The following is a 22,093-nucleotide window of genomic DNA, read 5'->3' on the forward strand; positions in this document are numbered from 1 at the left end:
CCCGGAGCCAATTCCTGAGGCAATTCCTGAACCAATGGAGCCAACTCCTGAGCCTATTCCTAAACCCATTCCGAAGAAGAGAGGTGTTCTATTTCTCAGTCCTGAAGATATGCAAGAGGCAAAGAAATCAATGAAAGAAAAAGGCATTAAAGCTAAAGATGTTAAGAATTTACCACCTATTGAAGAAATACATGGCCTTGATATACCGCCTGTCGAAGAACCATATTGTCTTGATAACCCGACACAGGTAGTAAAGGTAAATTCTCTCTATCGATATGATAAAGTTGAAATCCCCTCTACTAAATTCCATAGCCCATGCTTAGATGAATTTGACGACTTTATGGCTAGGCAAGAAAGTTTTAATGCTTATGTTGGTAGAGAGTTAAAGAATAATGCTTTCGAGATAGGACGCGTGAGTGATAATATGGCTAGAGTTAAAGGTGAACTTAAACTCATTAGCAAATATGCGTCTATGGTTGCTACTCAAGCCGAGCAAGTACTTAAAGCTCAAAATGATTTGCTTGATGAATTAAATAATTAAAATTACTTTTCTGTTAGAGTGGCCACTAGAACTGGTGGAATGACTCAGGAACCTTTATATCCTAAAGGCCACCCTAAGAGAATTGAACAAGATTCTCAGAATAATAATCTAGTTGCTCCTAGTTCTTCTAAAAAGAAGAAAAAGAAAAATGATAGGACTCTGCAAACTTCTAGTGAACCTAATGTAGAAACACCTGAGAATCTTAATAATACTTCTATCTCTGATGCTGAAACACAATCCGAAGATGAACATGAACCTGATGATAATGCTAATAATGATGTTCATGTAGATGCTCAACCTAGTAATAACAATGAAATAGAAATTGAACTTGCGGTTGGTCTTGATAACCCACAATCAAGAAACCAACGTTATGATAAGAGAGATTTTGATGCTAGGAAGCATGGTAGAGAAAGAGAACCATGGGTTCAAAAACTCATGCCCTTTCCTCCTAGACCATCCAATACAAAGGATGATGAGGACTTTGAGCGTTTTGCTGAAATGATTAGACCTATTTTCTTATGCATGCGCTTAACTGATATGCTTAAATTAAACCCTTATGCCAAATATATGAAAGATATCATCACTAATAAGAGGAAAATACCTGAAGCTGAGATTTCCACCATGCTTGCCAACTATACCTTTAAAGGTGGAATACCTAAGAAACTTGGTGATCCCGGAGTACCCACTATACCTTGCTCTATTAAAAGAAATTATGTTAAAACTGCTTTATGTGATTTAGGAGCCGGTGTTAGTGTTATGCCTCTTTCCCTATACCGTAGACTTGAATTGTGTAAGTTGACACCCACTGAGATATCCTTGGAAATGGCTGATAAATCAACTGCTATACCTGTCGGCATTTGTGAGGACGTGCCTATTGTTGCTGCTGCGAATGTTACTATCTTAACAGACTTCGTTATTCTTGATACTCCCGAGGACGATAGTATGTCTATTATTCTTGGTAGACCCTTTTTAAATACTGCAAGAGCTGTCATTGATTGCAACAAAGGCAATGTCACCTTTCATGTTAATGGAAATGAGCATACGGTACATTTTCCGAGGAAGCAAATTCAAGTTCATAGCATAAATACTATTGAGAAAATTCCATCAATCATTATTGGAGGTTTCGAATTTCCTCTCCCTACTGTCAAGAAAAAGTATGATATTCTTATTGTTGGGGATTTTCATATCCCTGTTGAGGTAACTGTCGGGGATATACCCCGCGGTATAAACCGCCGGATGTATGACCCAGCTAGAGTTTGGCGATTCACTGACGACCCACTTGGACATGGCGGTTTACGGTTCATTGGTAATCCGGCAGGCGGGTCAGAGGAGCGACAAGACCCGGTGGCCCAACGGGCGGTTTATGGAAGGCCGGATCATGCTATGGTGGGCCGGTTTAAGAGAAAAGGCGTGAGGAATATTTACTTTACAAGGAAGACCCGGACTTGTATCCGGTTTGTATTAGAAGGGAGACTAGTCCTAATCCTAATAGGAATCCACATGTAACCCACCCCTTCAACATATATAAGGAGGGGCAGGGCTCCCCAAAGAGAGGACAAGCTAGAGGCTACAAGAAAACAATAATCTAGGGCTAGACACAATTAGAGGAGAGCCGGTTTACGGCGAATCCCTCGTGATGATAATGAGACCTAGCCTCAAACAGCATGTAGGGTTTTTACCGGATGATGTTTCCCGGGGCCCGAAGCTGTCTAAATCCCTGTCTTGTGTTGCGTCTCTCGATTCCGCTCAACCCCTCTCAAGCTACCACATAGATGCGTTGGCCTCGCGACTAAGTCCTGACACTAAGGACATCTGACGTGACAATTCCATGACAGTTGGCGCCCACCATGGGGCTTGCGCACGATGGTGATGAGTTCTTGGAGGGATCTTTCCCAGGGATCGAGAAGGTCGCGTTTGGTCGGAGGAAGATGAGCCGGCTGGGATGACAATTCAGATACTAGTTTCAGCACAAGGCGTCTCGTCTTGTGGAGGTCTCAAAAGCGATCTGTTCAACTGAGATTGGGCTACGGCCGATTCGATCGCGTTGAAGATAACAAGGCGCCATTACGGGAAGGCGCCGGCTGTGCTGTTGCTGTTGTTTTGTCGTTTAGAAAAGTAAAAAAAAACTCGAAGCCTTGAGCGTGACGTTTCTAAAAGGCAAGTTTATTGATTGATGCGCGGTGTAAAAAAAGGAAATAGGACTCTACCCAGGTTGATTGAACCGACGCTGGTCACCGCTCAGTAAGGATTACCGAGTCCGATTCAAATACAATCACAGATCCCAATACCCTCTCGTAGAAAGGGAAGACAAAAGCAAGTCAATGATGGTTTATGTTAGAACAATCAGCACATATGAAGGTGACCAAGGTTCATCAAGTTCTTCACGTGCTACTAGCTCCAAGAAACAAGTTGCCATATTATTCAATTCCTTCAGGGAGTCACGGGTCTAGGCCAAATTCAGATCATGTGTAACCGGTCACAGCTGCCTCTGCTGCCTCACCGAACGGCCTTACCTTCTCCCATGGAGCCGCCTCGCTGTCGCCGTGCCCCTCTCAACCCGCCGGCCGTGCTGAAGCGGCTGTAGCTCCGTCGACGCGCCAAGTCGCCGCTGTGACCCAAACCGGAACCGAATTGGAACACGTGCTCGGGTTTTACCTGCCAAGTCGCCCTCACCTCCGCCTCGTGGACGGATGGCCTCAAGTCGCCGCTGCCATGTTTTTGCCTCGGATTTGTACTTTCGAGCCGCCGTGGAGACGCCCGCGTGCCCAGACTACTGCTCCGGCCGACTCTGGCGCCGCCCCGCGTCGCACCAGCACTGTTTCCACCCAGCTGCCGTGGTTTTCGAGGGACCTATGAGTTGCCATTACAGTCACGCGTCGAGCCGGATTTTCCCTTTTCCGCCGTTGCGTTTCCTGAACCGTCAAGTCTCCTCAAGCTGGTCCTGCCTTGCAATGCACGTGTCTTTGTCCATCTTCAGGAATGTTTACTGCCGCAAAGGGGCCTCCTATTTTTGAAGCTGCCATCTCTACTCATAGATCTTGCAATACACCGAATGATGTTGAGTTGGAACATGAGATTGGTAACGAATTTGATGCAGTAGCAACTAAACTTGGAGCAGTACAGTCAGGATTACAGGTGTGTTCCGAAAAAAAATGATGATGAAGAAATTGTTTTTACCTGCAGCGGCAGAGAAGTTACCAAGAGTACTTACCCAGCTATCCCTTAATGGACATATATTCAGCCTATACAAATATCTACTGTTGGGTGATCAGCAGTCGGCAGACCGGCTGCTATTCAGAGCTGGCTGGTGGTCACCGGCCGTCAATGGAACATGTTCATAAATCTAAGGCTGTTTATCCTGATGATGCCATTACCTCCACGCCTTCTTCCTGGTGCTACTGTACAACCTCAGTTGTTTGTGCTTTGAGATGACCAGTGGGCTACTGACTGGATTACGCTCGAGAAGTTGAAAGTAGTGATGCCACAAAACAATGCAAGTATGGAGCGCTGGACAAGCCACCACAACATTGTCCACGACCGGCGTTGTTCCAAGTCGTCGCGCGTCCGTTCCGAGCTGCCTCTACTTCATCATTCATGATCTTGCCTCGCGCCGCCTCCGCCGAGGCATTGGGCGAGCGGTTAACTCACTGTTGAAATCACTGGAGGTGATCTACGGATGGAATATACAACTCCGTCTATCATCCAGATGAATCCGGTGATATCCCTCTAAGTCTGTTTTAATTAAAACATATTGTTTACATCAAAAAACAATTACACTGGTCTATGGTAATTTTTTTCGCAGGACCATTATTCATTACAAAGGTGTGGCAAGGGGGCAAGCGTCAGCATTATTTTTCACTAGCGCTCGTCTATGCCTAGATGCTCGACGGGTACATGTGCAAATCGACGCCCCGCTGCATCAAACATGATGAGCCGACTCGCCCATGATTGATTTCAGCTTCATCATGGTGGTCATCAACTCCGCGGTGGATAATCTCTAGCCTGGCATACAAGGTGAAATCCATCCAGTATATTTTATATTGCATATTATTTTTTTACAAGAGCAATTACTTTGGCTTGCAAGTTCTCCCATGCAGAATTCAAACCAGTTTTTTATCACGGTCAATTATGGAGAATCTCAAGCCAACTCCTCAAGTCGCCTCGAGACTCAGGGGCTAATAATGACATGGCTCAGTAAATGTTGCCAGTTTAAAGGCCTTCAGAAAAATTTCCGGCTTAAAATGAAGAAGTTCCGGGTCATCAGAAAGGATTTCGGTTCAAAATCCGGCTCAAGAGTCATCTTTCTCTCAAACCGTTTGAAGCTCTCCAAATGTCCGGTTCAAAAAGGAATTAACTTCTCGCAAGTTCGAGTTGAAAGGCCATCAGAAAATTTCCGGCTGCAAATGAAGATTCCGGTTTACAATCCGGTTCAAGGGAAAGATGTCTCCCACAAATCCTTGAAGCTCTCAATATCCGGTTCAAAATCCCGGTTCAAGAAGGATTTATCTCTTGCAAAAAGTTAAAGGGTGCCAAAGAAGACTTGCTGCCATGATGCGCGGTCCAAACATGGGTATCATGCCTTATTAGCTTATCATATTATTGGTCACTTGGGGGCTTGGTCGTATCCGAACCATAGCCACGCCTCTTGATCGGCCTAGTGCCATAACATCACTGGGGGCCTTGGTCGTGTCCGAACCAACGCGACACCTTTTGATAGGCGACAGCCACCAGATCACTTGGGGACATGGTCAAGTCTGAACCAGTCACGCCTCTTGGTCGGCCTAAGGCCACAAAATCACTTGGGGGCTTGGTCGAACCCGAACCATTGCCACGCCTCTTGATCTGGCATATATGCCACGAATCATTTGGGGACCTGGCTGACTTGAACCATAGCTACACCTTATTGGGAGCTTGGTCGTGTCCGACCATGGTAACACCATCTGATCGGCTCAGTAAAGCCTCCTTTTGCAAATGGTCTTATCATTGCCTTTGCTTCCATATTTTTTCATAACTGTTATTTGATTTTTGTTGCGTTTTTTAAACCGACAACGTTTTAATCCGGTTCAACTGTCAATTACAAATTGACGGAACACGGTCAAATCTTAATCCGGAGGCCACTGCCAGGATCAAGTTATAATCCGGAGACTATCAGCCCGGTCTGGTTTGACTACGAGTCGCTAGTATTATATATGGTTAAACCGGTGTTTATCACAACCCGGTACGGTTTATCATCAACCGGCACAGTATGAAAGGAGTTATCATTACTCAAGATTGGGGTTATCACTCTTACTACAAAAAGTTGGTAAAGCCAGCAATGTGATTCAACATCACCGGTATGATATATTTCATATTTGATTATTCTTAAGTGCAACCTTGGGTATAAACCCAGGTTATATGTTGGGCATTATGACCCGTCCGGCGGTAAACCGCCAGGATACTTTAAACTTGTTGTATGCAGAGACAGGTTGAATAAAGCATGATGATAAATTATCCGGTGTTTATTAAACCGGCCTGGCTTTAAGACGATAAGTCGCCAGTATATGATGGGAAATTATCCGGAGTTTATTAAACCGGCCTGGCTTTGGACTATATGTCGCCAGTATATATTTGGATTGCGCCATTGGAATCATGCGCTTATAAATGATTGGGTTATATTATTCAAATAGCCAAATTTGGCTGAATTTTCATTATGATATTGGATGAATTTTTCATACCGGATTATATTATCTTGAATAGCCAACATGGTTGGATTTTTATGGTTATTAGTAACCGGTATTATTGTGTTTTCAAAGTCGCTTTAGCGCAATAGTTATTATTTTATCAAAGGATATGATTTATTCTACAATGGAAGGAATAGTCCCGAGTCGCTGCAGGCTCACGACCCGGCACTTGGGGGCTACATTATTCAAATTGAGATTACATGCAAGTCTCATGTCGCTGCAAGCATGCACCATGACACTTGGGGGCTAATGCAAAGTAATTTTCTACTCATATTATTGAAGACCCGACTCATCACATTATAATGAGTCGGCCCTTGGGGGCTACCAATTGCTCCTGTCAAGAGTTGAAGGTACAAAGCTTTTTATTCATTATATTGAAGAGTCCACTGCTCAGTTGGTAAAGCACAAAGCTCTTAACCTTGTGGACATGGATTCAAGTCCCATGATGAGGGTTACATCATATGATGTTATTTTCATTGAAGTATATATTAAAGTCCCTGCTCATTATTGCATAATGACCCGGCTCTTGGGGGCTACACTGGTTGAAGTTTTTATGAGTATAAGACAATTGCAAGTCCCAGGTTGCTGTAAGCATGATAACCCGGCACTTGGGGGCTACATAGTATGGAGTATTCAGTTTTTACTAGTCACTGGGATGAACAACATGGATTTCTTCTTAAGTGGCAGTATTTATATTGAAGCAAGTCTTAAGCCATCACTTTGTTCTGCTCAAGACTTGGGGGCTACAGGTATTATATTATTATTGAAGAACTATTTTCAAATTCTCTGTTTTGAGCAAACTGGATTAACCCGGCGTCACCAATCATTATGACCCTGTGACTGTAACCCGGCGTCATCAATAATCATGAACCGGCATTAGCAACAATCATGAACCGGTGTTGGCAACAATCATGACCCGGAATTATCAGTTTTTGTAACCAGACAATGGTGGTAATCATAAACCGGCAAGTTTTACATCTTCAAGCCGGCTGGATATCAGTTGAATATTTCAGAGACTAATATTTTTGTCAAGTCAAAGCATTGAAGGCCGATTCAAATGGATTCTTTATTTACAAATATCTTCTGCAAGCAAATTGATTATGAAGATGGTTATTAACTTGGAAGGAAGAAATGACAAGGATTTAAGGATGATCAAGTGCCGGTCTACAAGAATATTTAAACCGGAGCACAACCCGACAAATTTGTTCTTGTTGCAGATCAGTTTAACATGGATGAATCCAAATTAAACTGGGGGCTAATGTCGGGGATATACCCCGCGGTATAAACCGCCGGATGTATGACCCGGCTAGAGTTTGGCGATTCACTGACGACCCACTTGGACATGGCGGTTTACGGTTCATTGGTAATCCGGCAGGCGGGTCAGAGGAGCGACAAGACCCGGTGGCCCAACGGGCGGTTTATGGAAGGCCGGATCATGCTATGGTGGGCCGGTTTAAGAGAAAAGGCGTGAGGAATATTTACTTTACAAGGAAGACCCGGACTTGTATCCGGTTTGTATTAGAAGGGAGACTAGTCCTAATCCTAATAGGACTCCACATGTAACCCGCCCCTTCAACATATATAAGGAGGGGCAGGGATCCCCAAAGAGAGGACAAGCTAGAGGCTACAAGCAAACAATAATCTAGGGCTAGACACAATTAGAGGAGAGCCGGTTTATGGCGAATCCCTCGTGATGATAATGAGACCTAGCCTCAAACAGCATGTAGGGTTTTTACCGGATGATGTTTCCCGGGGCCCGAAGCTGTCTAAATCCCTGTCTTGTGTTGCGTCTCTCGATTCCGCTCAACCCCTCTCAAGCTACCACATAGATGCGTTGACCTCGCGACTAAGTCCTGACACTAAGGACATCTGACGTGACAATTCCACGACAGTAACCTAGTGTCATTTCGAAATTTCTCTGGTTCCGTGTTATTCGGAATGAGTTTGTTAACAAGACTTGATCAACCTTGTTAGTAGATTCAATTTGATGATCATGAGATGGATGAAACTAGAAGGCACAACCTTCTGTACCTTCTTTTTACTTTCTGTTATTTAGATTAAATAAAGCAAAAATAGTATTATCTGTGCAATAAAAAAATCCCGAAAATAAAAGTGCTCCAAATGCCCTGCAAATTTAGTATGATTTTTATGGAATATTTAAGTATTTTAGGCACTGAAATCACTGCAGGAGGGGCAAGCACCAGGCCACGAGATTGGAGGGCGCGGCCACCACACCTGGGCGCGCCCCCTGTCTCGTGGGCACCTGGTAGCCCCCCTCCACTTATGCCAGCATCCACCCACTTCATCTTCTACCCCAAAAAAATCCCCATCCAGCTCAAGCACGAGTTCTAGCTCGTTTTGCTGCGATTTTCGATCTCCTTGCTCAAAGCTCCATTCAGAAAACTGCTTTGGGAGATTGTTGCTTGGTATGTGACTCCTCCATTGGTCCAATTAGTTTTTGTTCTAGTGCTTTATTCATTGCAAATCCTTGTTGTCTTGGTGACCCTGTTCTTGAGCTTGCATGTTAAATTTATGAGGTTCCAAGTAATTCTAATGCATGATATAGGCTCTAGGCACTTGTAGGAGTAGTTGCTACCATTCTTATTAAGTTTTATTCACTTTTATTTTGAAGTTACTAAAATTTCAGAAAAGAATTATGTTTAGGAGAATGTATCAAGGTGGTTCCTCGGTAAAGGAAGGGCCCATGATTGCTATGCGTGAGCAAGATGTTGAATTACCGAGGGATGCAGATGTACGAGCTTGTGAGTGGCCATCCGATGATTTTATGGTCAAAGCAGGCTTCAAGGAGGAATTTGACGCGTATGTGCGTAATGCTGAGCTGGAGGACTTCTTACAAGATAAGTGTCCCCAGTACTATCAATTGACCGATTCCTTTGTGCGGAGGTTTAAATATAACTGTACGCGTAATTCTCCTAGTGTCTTATTTGATATTTATGATACATCTTATACCATGAACTTAGAGGATTTTACAACTGCTTGCAAACTCCCGCAGTGGGGTAATATTAATGATCCTCACAAATCTGAATTTAGAGATTTCCTTGCTAGTATTACTGTGGGAGAATCCAGGGACACAAGCCACCATAGGGAGCATTCATTTTCCTGCTATACATTATTTCGCTCTCTTCATTGGTAGAAGCATTAACGGTAAATATGAAGCATGTCATATGTGTGTCCCTGATCTCTGTGTCCTCAAGAGTGCTGTGTTAGGTTATAAAGGTTATAACTTGGGGGCAATAGTTGCACGTAGGTTGCAGAATAATGGTAGAGCTGAAGATTTATTTGGAGGAATTTATGCAACCTGTGTGGCTAACTATCTTGGTATAGCCCCACGAGAGGGGGATATGATGATACCTCCGTCTTATTTAGACTATGACGCTATGGTTAATCATCATTTTCTTAGGAGGAATGAACAATACCTTCATTATCGACTAATCTATAACAGACGCAACGCCGTCCATGTTACTCTTCCTGCTCCTCTCCTTTTTGATTATTAGGCAAAAGGAAGACATGTTGTTACCAGGGAGGAAGCAGCTGAACACGAGGGGAGAGCGGAGGCAGCTCGCCAACATGCCGCAGCTCAGGAGGCATTTGCTGCTGCATCTCAGTACGACCCCAGTTACAACTACGGATATCAGCCAGGCTATCCTTGGCATTAGACCAACTTAGGCCAAAAGCCTAAGCTTGGGGGAGTACGTATTTCTCACCGGCTTTACATTCATGTACACACACCAGTCGTCCATGCTCATACTCTTTCATTGTATTATCCATGCTAGTTTAATTTCCTTTTTCTAGTTTTCTTCTTGTGTGTTTGATAAACCTTAAGAAAAACCAAAAAAATTAGTTAGTTCAATTTCCATGCTTGTAGTAGAATTAAAATGAAAACCCAAAAAGATTTCTCGTTCTTCTTTTACTTGTTGGGAGCTTTCCCGTGTAAATAGTTTTTTCTTTTCTTTGGGGGTCGAGAAGACCATATTGAAAATGTTTAGTGGCTCTCTTTTGCATGATTGTTTATTTAACTCAGAGCCCATATTACTTTGTCTTCTCTCTTGAGTTGAATGCTTGCAGATTCCAGATTAGTCCAGTGCACGCACACTCTTATTATTATACACATCGTTCGGTTGTGCGAGTGAAAGGCAATAATGATGATATATGATGGGCTGGTTGAGATGAGAGAAGCTGGTATGAACTCGACCTCTCTTGTTTTTGTAAATATGATGAGTCCATCGTTCCTGATTCAGCTTATTGTGAAGTAAACATATTTGCAATAACATTTAGAGATTATAGTTGCTTGTGCCATGCTTGATTAGCTATGAGTTATAATGGTTTACCTTGCGTGCCAACATGCTATTAGAGTGATTATGATGTGGTATGATGGGATTGTATCCTCCTTTGAATGAATTGAGTGACTCTACTTGGCACATGTTCACGCATGTAGTTGAAACAAATAACATAGCCTTCATGATATTTATGTTCATGGTGGATTATATCCTACTCATGTTTGTACCCAGTGTGAATTGGTTTTAATGCATGTTTATGACTGTTGACGCTCTTTCAGTTGGTCGCTTCCCAGTCTTTTGCTAGCCTTCACCTGTACTAAGCGGGAATAATGCTTGTGCATCCAACCTCCTTAAACCCCAAAGTTGTTCCGTATGAGTCCACCATACCTTCCTATATGCGGTATTTACCTGCCGTTCCAAGTAAATTTGTATGTGCCAAACTCTAAACCTTCAAATGAAATTATGTTTTGTATGCTCGAGCCGCTCATGTTTCCACTAGGGATGCCTATATCTTCCATGCTAGGTGGGTTATTCTCAAGAGGAGTGGACTCCGCTCCTCATTCATGAGAAAGGGCCGGTAACCGGGATGCCCAGTCCCATGATCCAAAAAGATCAAAGCAAATCAATTTAATTAAACAAAACTCCCCCAGGATTGTTGTTAGTTGGAGGCACTCATTGTTTCGAGCAAGCCATGGATTGATGCTTGTTGGTGGTTGGGGGAGTATAAACTTTTACCATTCTGCGTGGGAACTGCCTATAATGCATGTAGTATGGAAGATACAGCCATCTCATAGTTGTTGCGTTGACAGCGAAAGTATGCCACTCAAAATGTTATTCAATCTCTATTTTAAAATCAAGCTCTAGCACCTCTACAAATCCCTGCTTCCCTCTGCAAAGGGCCTATTTATTTATTTTTATTTTGAGTCATCACCTTCTTATTAAAAAGCACCTGCTGGAGAGCACACTGTCATTTGCATTCATTATTATTGGTTTATATTGGGTATGACTTGACTGGATCTCTTTTACCACGAATTATAATGTTTAGTCAGTCCTTGATCTTTAAAGGTGCTCTGCATTTATGTTTTGCGGTCTCACAAAGGGCTAGCAAGATACCATTTTGTTATATCATGTTATGATTGTTTTGAGAAAGTGTTGTCATCCGATTTTTATTATTATAGCTCGCTAGCGGATTATGCCATTGATATGAGTAATTGTGAGACCTAAGTGTTATTTTGAGTATGGTTAGTTTATAATATTGTTGAAACTTGAATGGTGGCTTTACATGTTTACAACAACAAGAGCAAATAGAGTTTGTAAAAGTTTTTCTTTATCACTTTCAGTTTATCAATTGAATTGCTTGAGGACAAGCAAAGGTTTAAGCTTGGGGGAGTAGATACGTCTCCAACGTATCTACTTTTCCAAACACTTTTGCCCGTGTTTTGGACTCTAACTTTCATGATTTGAATGAAACTAACCCAGACTGACGCTGTTTTCAGCAGAATTACCATGATGTTGTTTCATGTGTAGAAAACAAAAGTTCTCGGAATGTCCTGAAAATCCTCGGAGACACTTTTTGGAAAATATAAAAAATATAGGAGAAAGAATCAAGACCAGGGGGGCCACACCCTATCCATGAGGGTGGGGGGCGCGCCCTCCCCCCTGGGCGCGCCCCCCTGTCTCGTGGGCCCCCTGAGGCTCTACCGACCTCAACTCCAACTCCCTATATTCCATCTCGCAGAGAACAAAATCAGAGAGAAAGTTTCATCGTGTTTTACGATATGGAGCCGCCGCCAAGCCCTAATCTATCTCGGGAGGGCTGATGTGGAGTCGGTTTGGAGCTCCGGAGAGGGGGATTCGTCGCCGTCGTCATCATCAACCATCCTCCATGACCAATTTCATGATGCTCACCGCCATGCGTGAGTAATTCCATCGTAGGCTTGCTGGACGGTGATGGGTTGGATGAGATCTACCATGTAATCAAGTTAGTTTTGTTAGGGTTTGATCCCTAGTATCCACTATGTTCTGAGATTGATGTTGCTATGACTTTGCTATGCTTAATGCTTGTCACTAGGGCCCGAGTGCCATGATTTCAGATCTGAACCTATTATGTTTTCATTGATATATGTGTGTTCTTGATCCTATCTTGCAAGTCTATAGTCACCTGTTATGTGCTATGATCCGACAACCCCGAAGTGACAATAATCGGGATACTTCTCGGTGATGACCGTAGTTTGAGGAGTTCATGTATTCACTATGTGTTAATGCTTTGGTCCGGTTCTCTATTGAAAGGAGGCCTTAATATCCCTTAGTTTCCACTAGGACCCCGCTGCCACGGGAGGGTAGGACAAAAGATGGCATGCAAGTTCTTTTCCATAAGCACGTATGACTATATTCGGAATACATGCCTACATTACATTGATGAATTGGAGCTAGTTCTGTGTCACCCTATGTTGTAGCTATTACATGAGGAATCGCATCCGACATAATTATCCATCACTGATCCATTGCCTACGAGCTTTTCACATCTTGTGCTTCGCTTATTTACTTTTCCGTTGCTACTGTTACAATCACTACAAAACCCAAAAATATTGCTATTACTATCTTTACCTTTTATTACTATTACCATTACTATCATACTACCTTGCTACTAAATACCTTGTTGCAGACACTAAGTTACCCAGGTGTGGTTGAATTGACAACTCAACTGCTAATACTCAAGAATATTCTTTGGCTCCCCTTGTGTCGAATCAATAAATTTGGGTTGAATACTCTACCCTCGAAAGCTGTTGAGATCCCCTACACTTGTGGGTCATTAAGACTAATTTCTGGCGCCGTTGCCGGGGAGCATAGCTCTATTCTCTGAGTCAGTTGGGATTTATATCTGTTGATTACTATGAAGAACTTGAAAGACGCTAAAACCAAGATCTATCCCTCAACTACGAGGGGAGGTAAGGAACTGCCATGTAGCTCTGCACTAGATTCTCCTTCTGTTATGAATAAGCTTGCGACACCTAAACCTGCTACTGCTATGAATTCTGATATGTCGCATGTTATTGATGATGCCACTTCTGCTTTGCACGATACTTATGATGAAACTACTTTCATGTGTGATACTACTTTGCCATTAGGTGAATTTCTTGATGAACAACTTGCCAGGGCTAGAGAGAACGAAATTATTGAAGATGCTATTATTGATGATAATGATGATGAAAGATCTCCAAATGATTATGAATTGCCTGTTGTTCCTGAGGGTTATGTTATGGATGAAGAAACTGCTAGAGAGTTTCTTGCTTGCAATGATAGATCAGATCTTAAGAAACTGTTAGCCAAGCTGAAGCAAAAGACTCTAAATGATAGAATGAAACATGACCCCGCTTTTGCCACTTCACCTATCTTTGTTACTGATAAGGATTATGAATTCTCTGTTGATCCTGAGATTATTACTTTAGTTGAATCCGATCCTTTTTATGGCACTGAATCTGAAACTGTTGTGGCACATCTCACCAAGTTGAATGATATAGCCACCCTGTTTACTAATGATGAGACATCTCGCTATTATTACATACTTAAGATATTTCCGTTCTCATTAAAGGGTGATGCTAAGACTTGGTTTAATTCTCTTGATCCTGGTTGTGTGCGTAGTCCCCAGGATATGATTTATTACTTCTCTGCTAAATAGTTTCCTGCTCATAAGAAACAAGCTGCCTTGCGGGAAATATATAATTTTGTGCAAATCAAAGAAGAGAGTCTCCCACAAGCTTGGGGAAGGCTTCTCCGATTACTTAATGCTTTGCCTGATCATCCACTTCAGAAAAATGAAATACTTGATATCTTTTATAATGGACTAACCGATGCTTCCAAGGTGGAATTGCGCAAATTTAACAAGTCTTGTCAAGAACGATTAAAGCAGAAATTAAAGGCGATGGCCTAAGAAGCAGCAGAGGGCTCCGGCAGGGCGGTCAAGTCGGCAGCACCGGTTGGAGCAGCGGATGGCTGGACGGCGGAGTTGGCCGCGCCGGCTGGTGGAGTGGATGGCTGGTTGGTCTCCTCCCGGTTACCTTCAGCAGCGGTCGGCGCACCCGAGCGTGGATCTTTGCTCGAGGCATGGTCGGGCTGGGGCTGGCCGTCCCCTCCGACCTCTGGCGCGTCCTCTTCACTGTCCTCGTCCTCCGCTTCCTCCCCTTCATCGCTGTAATCGATCACCTTGGCCGAGTCCTCGCTGTCTTCAGGGTTGATCCCGAACCACTCCGGCGGTGCCTCGACGCCATCTTCAACCAGCTCCGGGATGAATACGCTGGTGTCGGTGTAGTTGGCGATCGCCGCCGCCCGCTTGACAAGATCGCCCTCAACCGTTACCAGCTCCTCCAGCGCCTCCTACGGGAACGTGGTCAGCTGGGCTAGATCTAGCCCAGGGTACCACGCCCTGATGAACTCCAGATCCTGGCACGCGCCAGCCCGGGCTGAAGAGCCCTTCCAGGCCTCCAGGCGGCCGGCCGCCACCTCCATCCAGTCGGCAGACCGACTGGGGGTGCGCGGTGCCTGCACACCTGGCTAGAGGGCGGAAATCGCCTGGGCCCCGACACGTTGAAGACGGCGCATCATCTGTTGAGCCGGCCGAAGGCGGGCCTGGATGCTGAGAAGCTGCTCGTTGAGAGTCCGGGGGGCGTTGGCGGCAATCTGCACGCCCTTCGTCCTCCGCTCCTCGCGGTAGGCCTTGATGGCCTGGTTCGCGGCAACGGAATGGCCTGGGAAGAATTTTGTTGTGGCAAGAAAAGCAAAGAAGATAGAAGTTAAAAATGGATGGTCGGCCTAAGCAGAGGCCGGCAGACGCAAAGAAAGGAAAGAGAGGAAGCATACCGTCAACCATGTCTTCAATACTCCCAAAGCCGGCAGTCAGCTGCGCTTCCTTGTCAGCCCAGACGGAGCGCTCGACCTCAAATTCAGCAAGGAGGTCGGTCTCCTTCGTCTTCGCCTCCCGCTGAGCTGTTTGGAGACGCTCTGTCTGCTCCGCCACCTGCGTGACCAGTCGGTCATGCTCCTCGGCAAGCTTGCTGCACCCCGCCTCCTTGCCATGCAGAGCGGTGTTGGCTTCGCCTAGTTGCTGCTGCAAGGTGGCGTTGGCCTCTGCCAAGAGAGAAGAAAGGAAAAAGATGTTAAACTTTGGACAAAGAAGGGATGCGGTCACTGGGGAGATCCAGCCCGGCTGCTCAGCAGTCGGCCCGGATATCGGGGACTACAGCCCGCGGGTGCGCCATCGCGCCCCCGCGGAAGACAGAAGTCATCAACAATTAAATAAAGAAATACTGTTACCGGGGAGATCCGGCCCAACTGCTCAGCAGTCGGCCCAAATCTCAGGGACTACAGCCTACGGGTGCGCCAGCGTGCCCCCGCAGGAAAGAAAAGCCAAACTTACTCTGGCTCTCCGACAAGTTGGCGGTCTACCTCTCCAGCTCCCGGACTCCGGAGTTGAAGGTGGCCGCGTGAAGGTTGTGGTAATCCTGTGACAAGAAATGCCAGAAGGAGTTAGCACGTGGCGCCTACAAGGTTAAGATTCCGGACCGGCTGCTCAGCAGCCGGCCCGGAACCTAGGGAGTACACCCAGTAGGTGCGCCAGCGCGCCCCCACCAAGAAATAAGAACAACAAAAACAAAGAAGTTATAAGCATACCCAGATGGCTACTCACGAGCTTAGGAACGCCTCGTTGCACCGCTTGAGGGTGTGGGCTTCGGCCCGAAGCTTGGCCTGGACGTCAAGGGCTGCCTCGTTCAAGGCCCCCGTTCCGCCTCCACGCATCCAGCCGGAGGGCGCGACACTGGTCGCTTCGGTGTTAGGAGCAGATGAGCTCGTGGCACCGGCCTCCAGTGTTCGCGGCACCGAGGCCGCCCTGGCGAGACGACGGCGCATGGGTGTACGGGCCTCAAGAGTCGGACCCGTCACCACCTCGTTCCTGGCTGGTGGCGCCAGCGGGGCGGCCGGCTGCTCGTCCCTTGCTTCAATAGTCGGTGGCGGCGGGGGCATGATAACGTCCGGCATGGCGGCATCGCCGCCCTCCCTCTCCATGACCGGGTGCTCGTCGCCGGCTTCCCCGGTCGACCCCACGAACTCGGGTGGAGGTGGTGCGAAGCTCAGGGGAACGACGAGCAGTGGCTCCTGGCGGCGCCTGGCCTCCGCGAGCCGCTCCTTCTCCGAGGCTGCAGCTTCCGCCTCCGCCAGCTTCATCAGTGTGGACGCTGCCACCTTGTCAGCCTCCGCTTTCTCTAGGCGAGCGGCTTCCCGCTCCTCATGCGCCTCTCGCGCGTTTTGCTCCTGCGCCTCCTGGAGGTCGGCGGCCGGATCAATTCGTCGGGTGGTGGTGGAAGTCTCCGCCGACCTGATGACGGAGGCGAAGGTCGACTTGTCAAGGGAAAGCGGGGCCCTGAGACAAGAAACAAAGCAAAGGAATCTCAAACCGGGTCGATAAAGAAGAACCTAAAAGAAGGTATAGAAAGGGTACTTACGCTGACACCATGGGTGGCGCGTTCGGCAGCTTCTGGAACTTGGACGCCTTCACCGCGGCCTCCTTCCGCCTTGTCGCGGCGGCCGGGTTCTTGGGCTTCTTCGGCACGCTGCCGAACAGGGCGGCGCCCTGCTTCCGCTTGCGCTTGCCGCCTCGAGCGGCCGGCCCGGCGGAAGGGCCTGCGCCCGTATTAACGGCGCCCCGCGCAGGATGCGGCTCGTCCTCGTCATCGTCGTTGTCGGGCCAGGTCTCCACGCCGCCCCCGTCTTTGGAGCCGCCCGCTCCGTCGCCACCGCCGACGGCGTCGTCCTCCAAGGAGGTCGCCCCCAATTCGGGGTCGTCCACGTCGCTCACCTCCCGGTCCGGCTGGTAGTTACCAGCTGGCCCAACGAGGGCGGCCGTCGCCGAAGACATGTAGATCTACGCTCCAGAGGAGAACCACTCAAGACCAAGACCAAGACCAAGACAAGAACTAAAAAAGGGAAGCTCGGGGACTTACGGCTGGCGGCGGGTTGTCGCGGGAGTAGGGCCGCTTGCCAAACCGTCAGGAGCCCTCCGGCACCTTGAGGTCGGTGATCTTGTTCACCATCAGGGCCACCTCGGCAGGCGGCATCTCCTTCATGCACATCCGGCTGGGGTCGCGGTGCCCGCTCATCCGACAGATCATATGAGGGCGGCCTTGGAGCGGGAGAACCCGGCGTTCGGCGAAGGCCAGCAGCAAGTCGGCCGCCACGAGGCCCTCCCCCTCTGTCATCTCCCAGAGCCGGTTGATGGCGGCCGCCGTCTCGGCCGGCACTGGCTTCGGCTTGTAGTGCCAGTTGGCCCGAGGCCCGACGAGGGGGGCCTCGTAGGCGGCAGGTTGAGGAAGTCGACCGCCGGGTCGACGTTCTCGACGTAGAAGTAAGATTGCTGCCACAGTTTTACCGACTGTGACAGCTTGATGGCAGGAAGGCATTCTTCTTTGACTGTTGGCGCACGGTGACGAACGCGCCACACTCGACGCCGTCTCCTTGGCGGAAGTGCCCAACTTGGCGTAGAAGCAAGCTCCCCATAGGTCGATGGTGGGGAGAACGCCGAGGTAGCCCTCGCACACCGTGATGAAAGCGAACAGCAGTGTCACGGTGTTGGGCGTCAAGTGGTGCGGCTGGAGGTGGCAGAAATCCATAAACGAGCGGAGGAACCTGCTCGCCGGGAGGCCGAAGCCGCGGAGGAAGTGCGAGGGGAAGACGACCTGCTCGTTCCCCTGCGGCACCGGTGAGATCTCCTCCTGCGGCAGCACCCGCACCTTGACAAAGGCCGCGTTGGGCATCCGGCGCGTGGCCTGGAGGAAGGTGAGGTGATCCTCGATCACCACGAGCCGTCCTAGTCGCCTCCCCTTTCATGCGCCATGGCGTTTGAGAGGAGCTGCATGGGGAGGAGGAGCTCGCCGGCGGCAAGATGCGGCAGCGTTGCGGCGAGCGAGAGGCAGTAGCGGAGAGAGGAGGAAGAAGAGCGAGGAGAAGAGTGCGCGAGCTCCGCCACTCCCCGGTTTCCCCTACTTATAGCCCCCAGACGGCGAAGCCGGGGGGGCAGGACGTGGGGATCGTGGGATTAATTGCGCCCACGACCCCACGACCCCCCCCCCGATTACTCTGTGGGGTTACTGCGCAGTAACTCCAGTGGGAACCGCAACCGCCTGCCTCGGCCGCAGCGGATCCGCCCGCGTGCCGAGGCAGGGTAGTGGCGGGCCCGACCCCTTGTCACGTCCCATCGAGAGCGTGGGGTGGCAGGTTGGCCGGGCTGACGCGCGTCGTGTGGCGCACTCGTGGCGGGCGGCAGGCCTGAGGAAGCTTAGCAGGAACGCCACCTGTTTCCCGCCTTAGTGTTCAAAATCAGCAGACGAGTCCGCCTTGTCAAAACAGCTCCACCAGTCGGTACTTCACCAGGTGGACCGGGCGTTCTACCGGAGCGCGTCGAAGAAGGAAGCCGCTGAGGCTTTACGACCTATCGGCCGCGGCACCTCGTCGGCTTCGGGGACTACTGTCAGAGTAATGGGCCACGAGTAGGCTAACCCGAGTCCTCGAGCCTTTCAAGACTGTGGGCCGGCTTCGACCCACGAGACTCCAGAATGAAACCCCGCCTTCTGGTGGCCGGCTGGCTCGGACGGCCAGCTGCCCGAAGGAGGCCCAGCACCAGCAGACGGCACCAAGACATGCCGACTCCTAGCAGACGGCCTCCGGAGAGGCCAGCTTATAGCAGGCGGCCACCAGGTGCCCTCAGAGTCTGCGCCCCTCATCAAGAAGACAAGACAGGGTGAGGTTACAACATAGCCCCGTACCCCTGGATCCCGGGCTTGGCATGGCTACAGTGCCCATGCAGGCGGAGATCTCTGCAAGGCGCGGCACTGTTGCCATTCCCCCTTTGCGCCACTCCTAAACCGACAGGGTCTTGTTCCCATGACGGCCTGTCGGTACGGCTTGCAGGCGACGGGCCCTACCGGGAAAAGAGAGCCCGGAAGACGGCGGGAGCCGGACCAGCCGGAGCTGCGGGACGCCAGCCTCCAATAGGCGGCCGGACCCTCCCCTACGGCTAGTGAGCCATTAGCCAGACGGGGCGCGATGTGGCTACAGTGATCTCCTGCCAGGCGGCGGGACTGCAGCCATGCTCCCGTGACCAAGCCTGCATCATTAGCACCATGGCTACAGTGATCAGCCACCAACCAGACCTGCCAGCGGTGGGAGCGGCCTATCGGCTCCATACCGGACCAGTCAGAGATCCCACCAGGCGGCGGGCCCCAGCTGCCGGCGGAGAAGCCGGCGACCAGAGATGCTGACAGCCGGGCCCAACGCCCGGCCAAGTTACCATTGTACCCCTGGGGGGTAGGCCTATATAAACCCCCCAGGGCACCCGTTCAAAGGGTTCCGAACCTGATAGACCTAGACTCATATCTGGAGGAAGAAGAGAGCTAGCCCTGCCTTCTTTAACCTCTAGCATACAGCTCAAGGAGCGCCTTGTATTCACTAGTGCCTTAGTGGTCATGCGAAGACCCCGCAGAGCAGGAGTAGGGGTATTGTCTCCGAGGTGAGCCCCCAACCTGGGTAAAGTGCGCCGGTGTTCGTGTCTACGCCTTATCCCGCTTCCAGGCACTGGCGATGTTCTACTCGCTCGCACCATGATAAGCCATCCCTTGGCATATGTCGCACCCAACCCCCGACAGCACCCCGGCGCAGACGCTCTCCAGAACCGAGTTCCACCTGCAGTGCGTCAGGAACGCGCCCGTCGCCTTGTGCTGCAGCACCGTTTCTTGCGGGCACCATCTCGTCACGTACCTCCTCGCCTTTGTCTCCTCCAAGAACTCCGGCGGCAACACAACAGCAGGGTCACCGCCATTATTCACTTGATCATCTCGGATCACCCACAGGAAGTCCTGCTTACTGTTAGCCAAACCCCACGCGAGCTCCATGAGCTGTTTGCTCGTCAGCGTTGCTATGCTCCCGAAGCTCACGTACACCACCGAGCTCGACCGCCGGCCATTCAGCCACTCTAGGCAGGCGTGGTTCTCCCTGGACAGGTTTGATTCCAGCTTGTCACCCACGCCGCCAGTCCCAGGTGCCCCTCCCCTGGGTCGCTCCAGCACAGCCACCAGGGGAAACCCTAGCGCCGCCAAGCCCTCGGCCCTCTCTCCCACCTCTCCTGCCCGCCGCCGCCGGGGCGCGCCACCGGGCAAAGCCCGGTTGGTGTCGGCGGCGGTGGGATCTCTCCTCCCCGAAGTGTCCGGACCTGGCGCGGGTGGTGTTCGGCGGCAGTTGGCGGCGCGTTGGCGATGGGGCACGCCGGCGAGGGCTCATGGGGCGACGGCAGGAGCTGCTTTCCCCAGTGGTCGCGTGGGGGCCGTTCGGGGCGCGCCTATGGTGGCCGTAGTCGATCTGCTTCAGATCTGACCGCCGGCGCCTCGGGCGGCGCGGGGATCTCGGGGCCGTGGCCTCGATCGGTGGCGCACGGTGCGGCCTGCCTGGCGGGCGGCACCTGCGGGTGCAGATGGGGGCCCTCCATGGCTACGTGGGCGGCGTGGACGCGGCGGCGCTACGACGGCTCCTCGATGGCCGCCCCGGAGTTCCATGGGAGGCGTCGTCTCCGACTCAATCTACTCCGGTTCGTGCTGGCTACGGTAGCGAGTACGGTCGACGCCAGTACTGCCTGGATGGATCTGGTGGGTGGGCATGGATCCGGGGGAAACTCCTGGCCGGCGTGGCGGCCGCACCAAAGTCGACGCCCTCGGCGCCGATTACCTTCCTAGAGGCTTTGGTGTGTATCATACGCCCCCCATCTCTGCCATGAGCACAGGCGAAAGCCTCTGTTCCTCTGTTTGTGTGGGGACCCCGACTCATAAGTCGAGATCACCGAATGCACGTGTACAGTGATCCCAGAGATCAATGCTCACTGAACACACAGAAGCTGAATAACAAGAGTCTTACATCCATACATACCGTTTTACACAAGTAGGACCATTATGGTCAAGTATTGAGTGTATCATCGCAGCGGAAATCTTCAATAACAACTTGGACCCATGCCATCTGCCTTAACCCTACAGGCATTCTGACTGGGAATTGTCCTAGCTCACACGATCTTCACCAAAATCTCTTCTTCATATACCTGCTCTTTCAAGCCTGTCCAAGTAAATAGCCAGGGACAAGCCAGTGAGTACGTTTGAATGTACTCGCAAGCAACCCAAGAGTGATAACAAAATAATTATGCAAGGCTCTGCTGCTGAATTGGCATTTTTGCTGAAAGCTAGTTTTTCTCATGCAAGTATCATCAACATTTATCAAGGACATGAATGTGTCTGCAACAAGTATCAAGAGGTTACAGACATCAACATCGAGAAAGAGTTATAAACAACTCATGCTCAAGCTCATCATGACTTCCTCACGAGTCGCATCATCAATATCACCAAACTGTGTTGTTTTTCATAAACATATGGACGTAGCCCAAGAGCGGTTACCCAACTGTCCTTGACCGTGGACACGGCTATTCGAATAGTTTTACACAATGCAGAGGT

At 49.4% G+C, this 22,093-nt stretch overlaps 1 pseudogene; it reads right to left on the reverse strand.

Moving 5' to 3' along the window:
* The window catches only part of LOC119305946, a 72,146-nt pseudogene that overhangs the window by 29,968 nt on the left and 20,085 nt on the right, over nucleotides 1-22,093 (reverse strand).

The sequence above is a fragment of the Triticum dicoccoides genome, chromosome 5B (assembly GCF_002162155.2).
Source record: "Triticum dicoccoides isolate Atlit2015 ecotype Zavitan chromosome 5B, WEW_v2.0, whole genome shotgun sequence".
Taxonomy (NCBI): Eukaryota; Viridiplantae; Streptophyta; class Magnoliopsida; order Poales; family Poaceae; genus Triticum; species Triticum dicoccoides.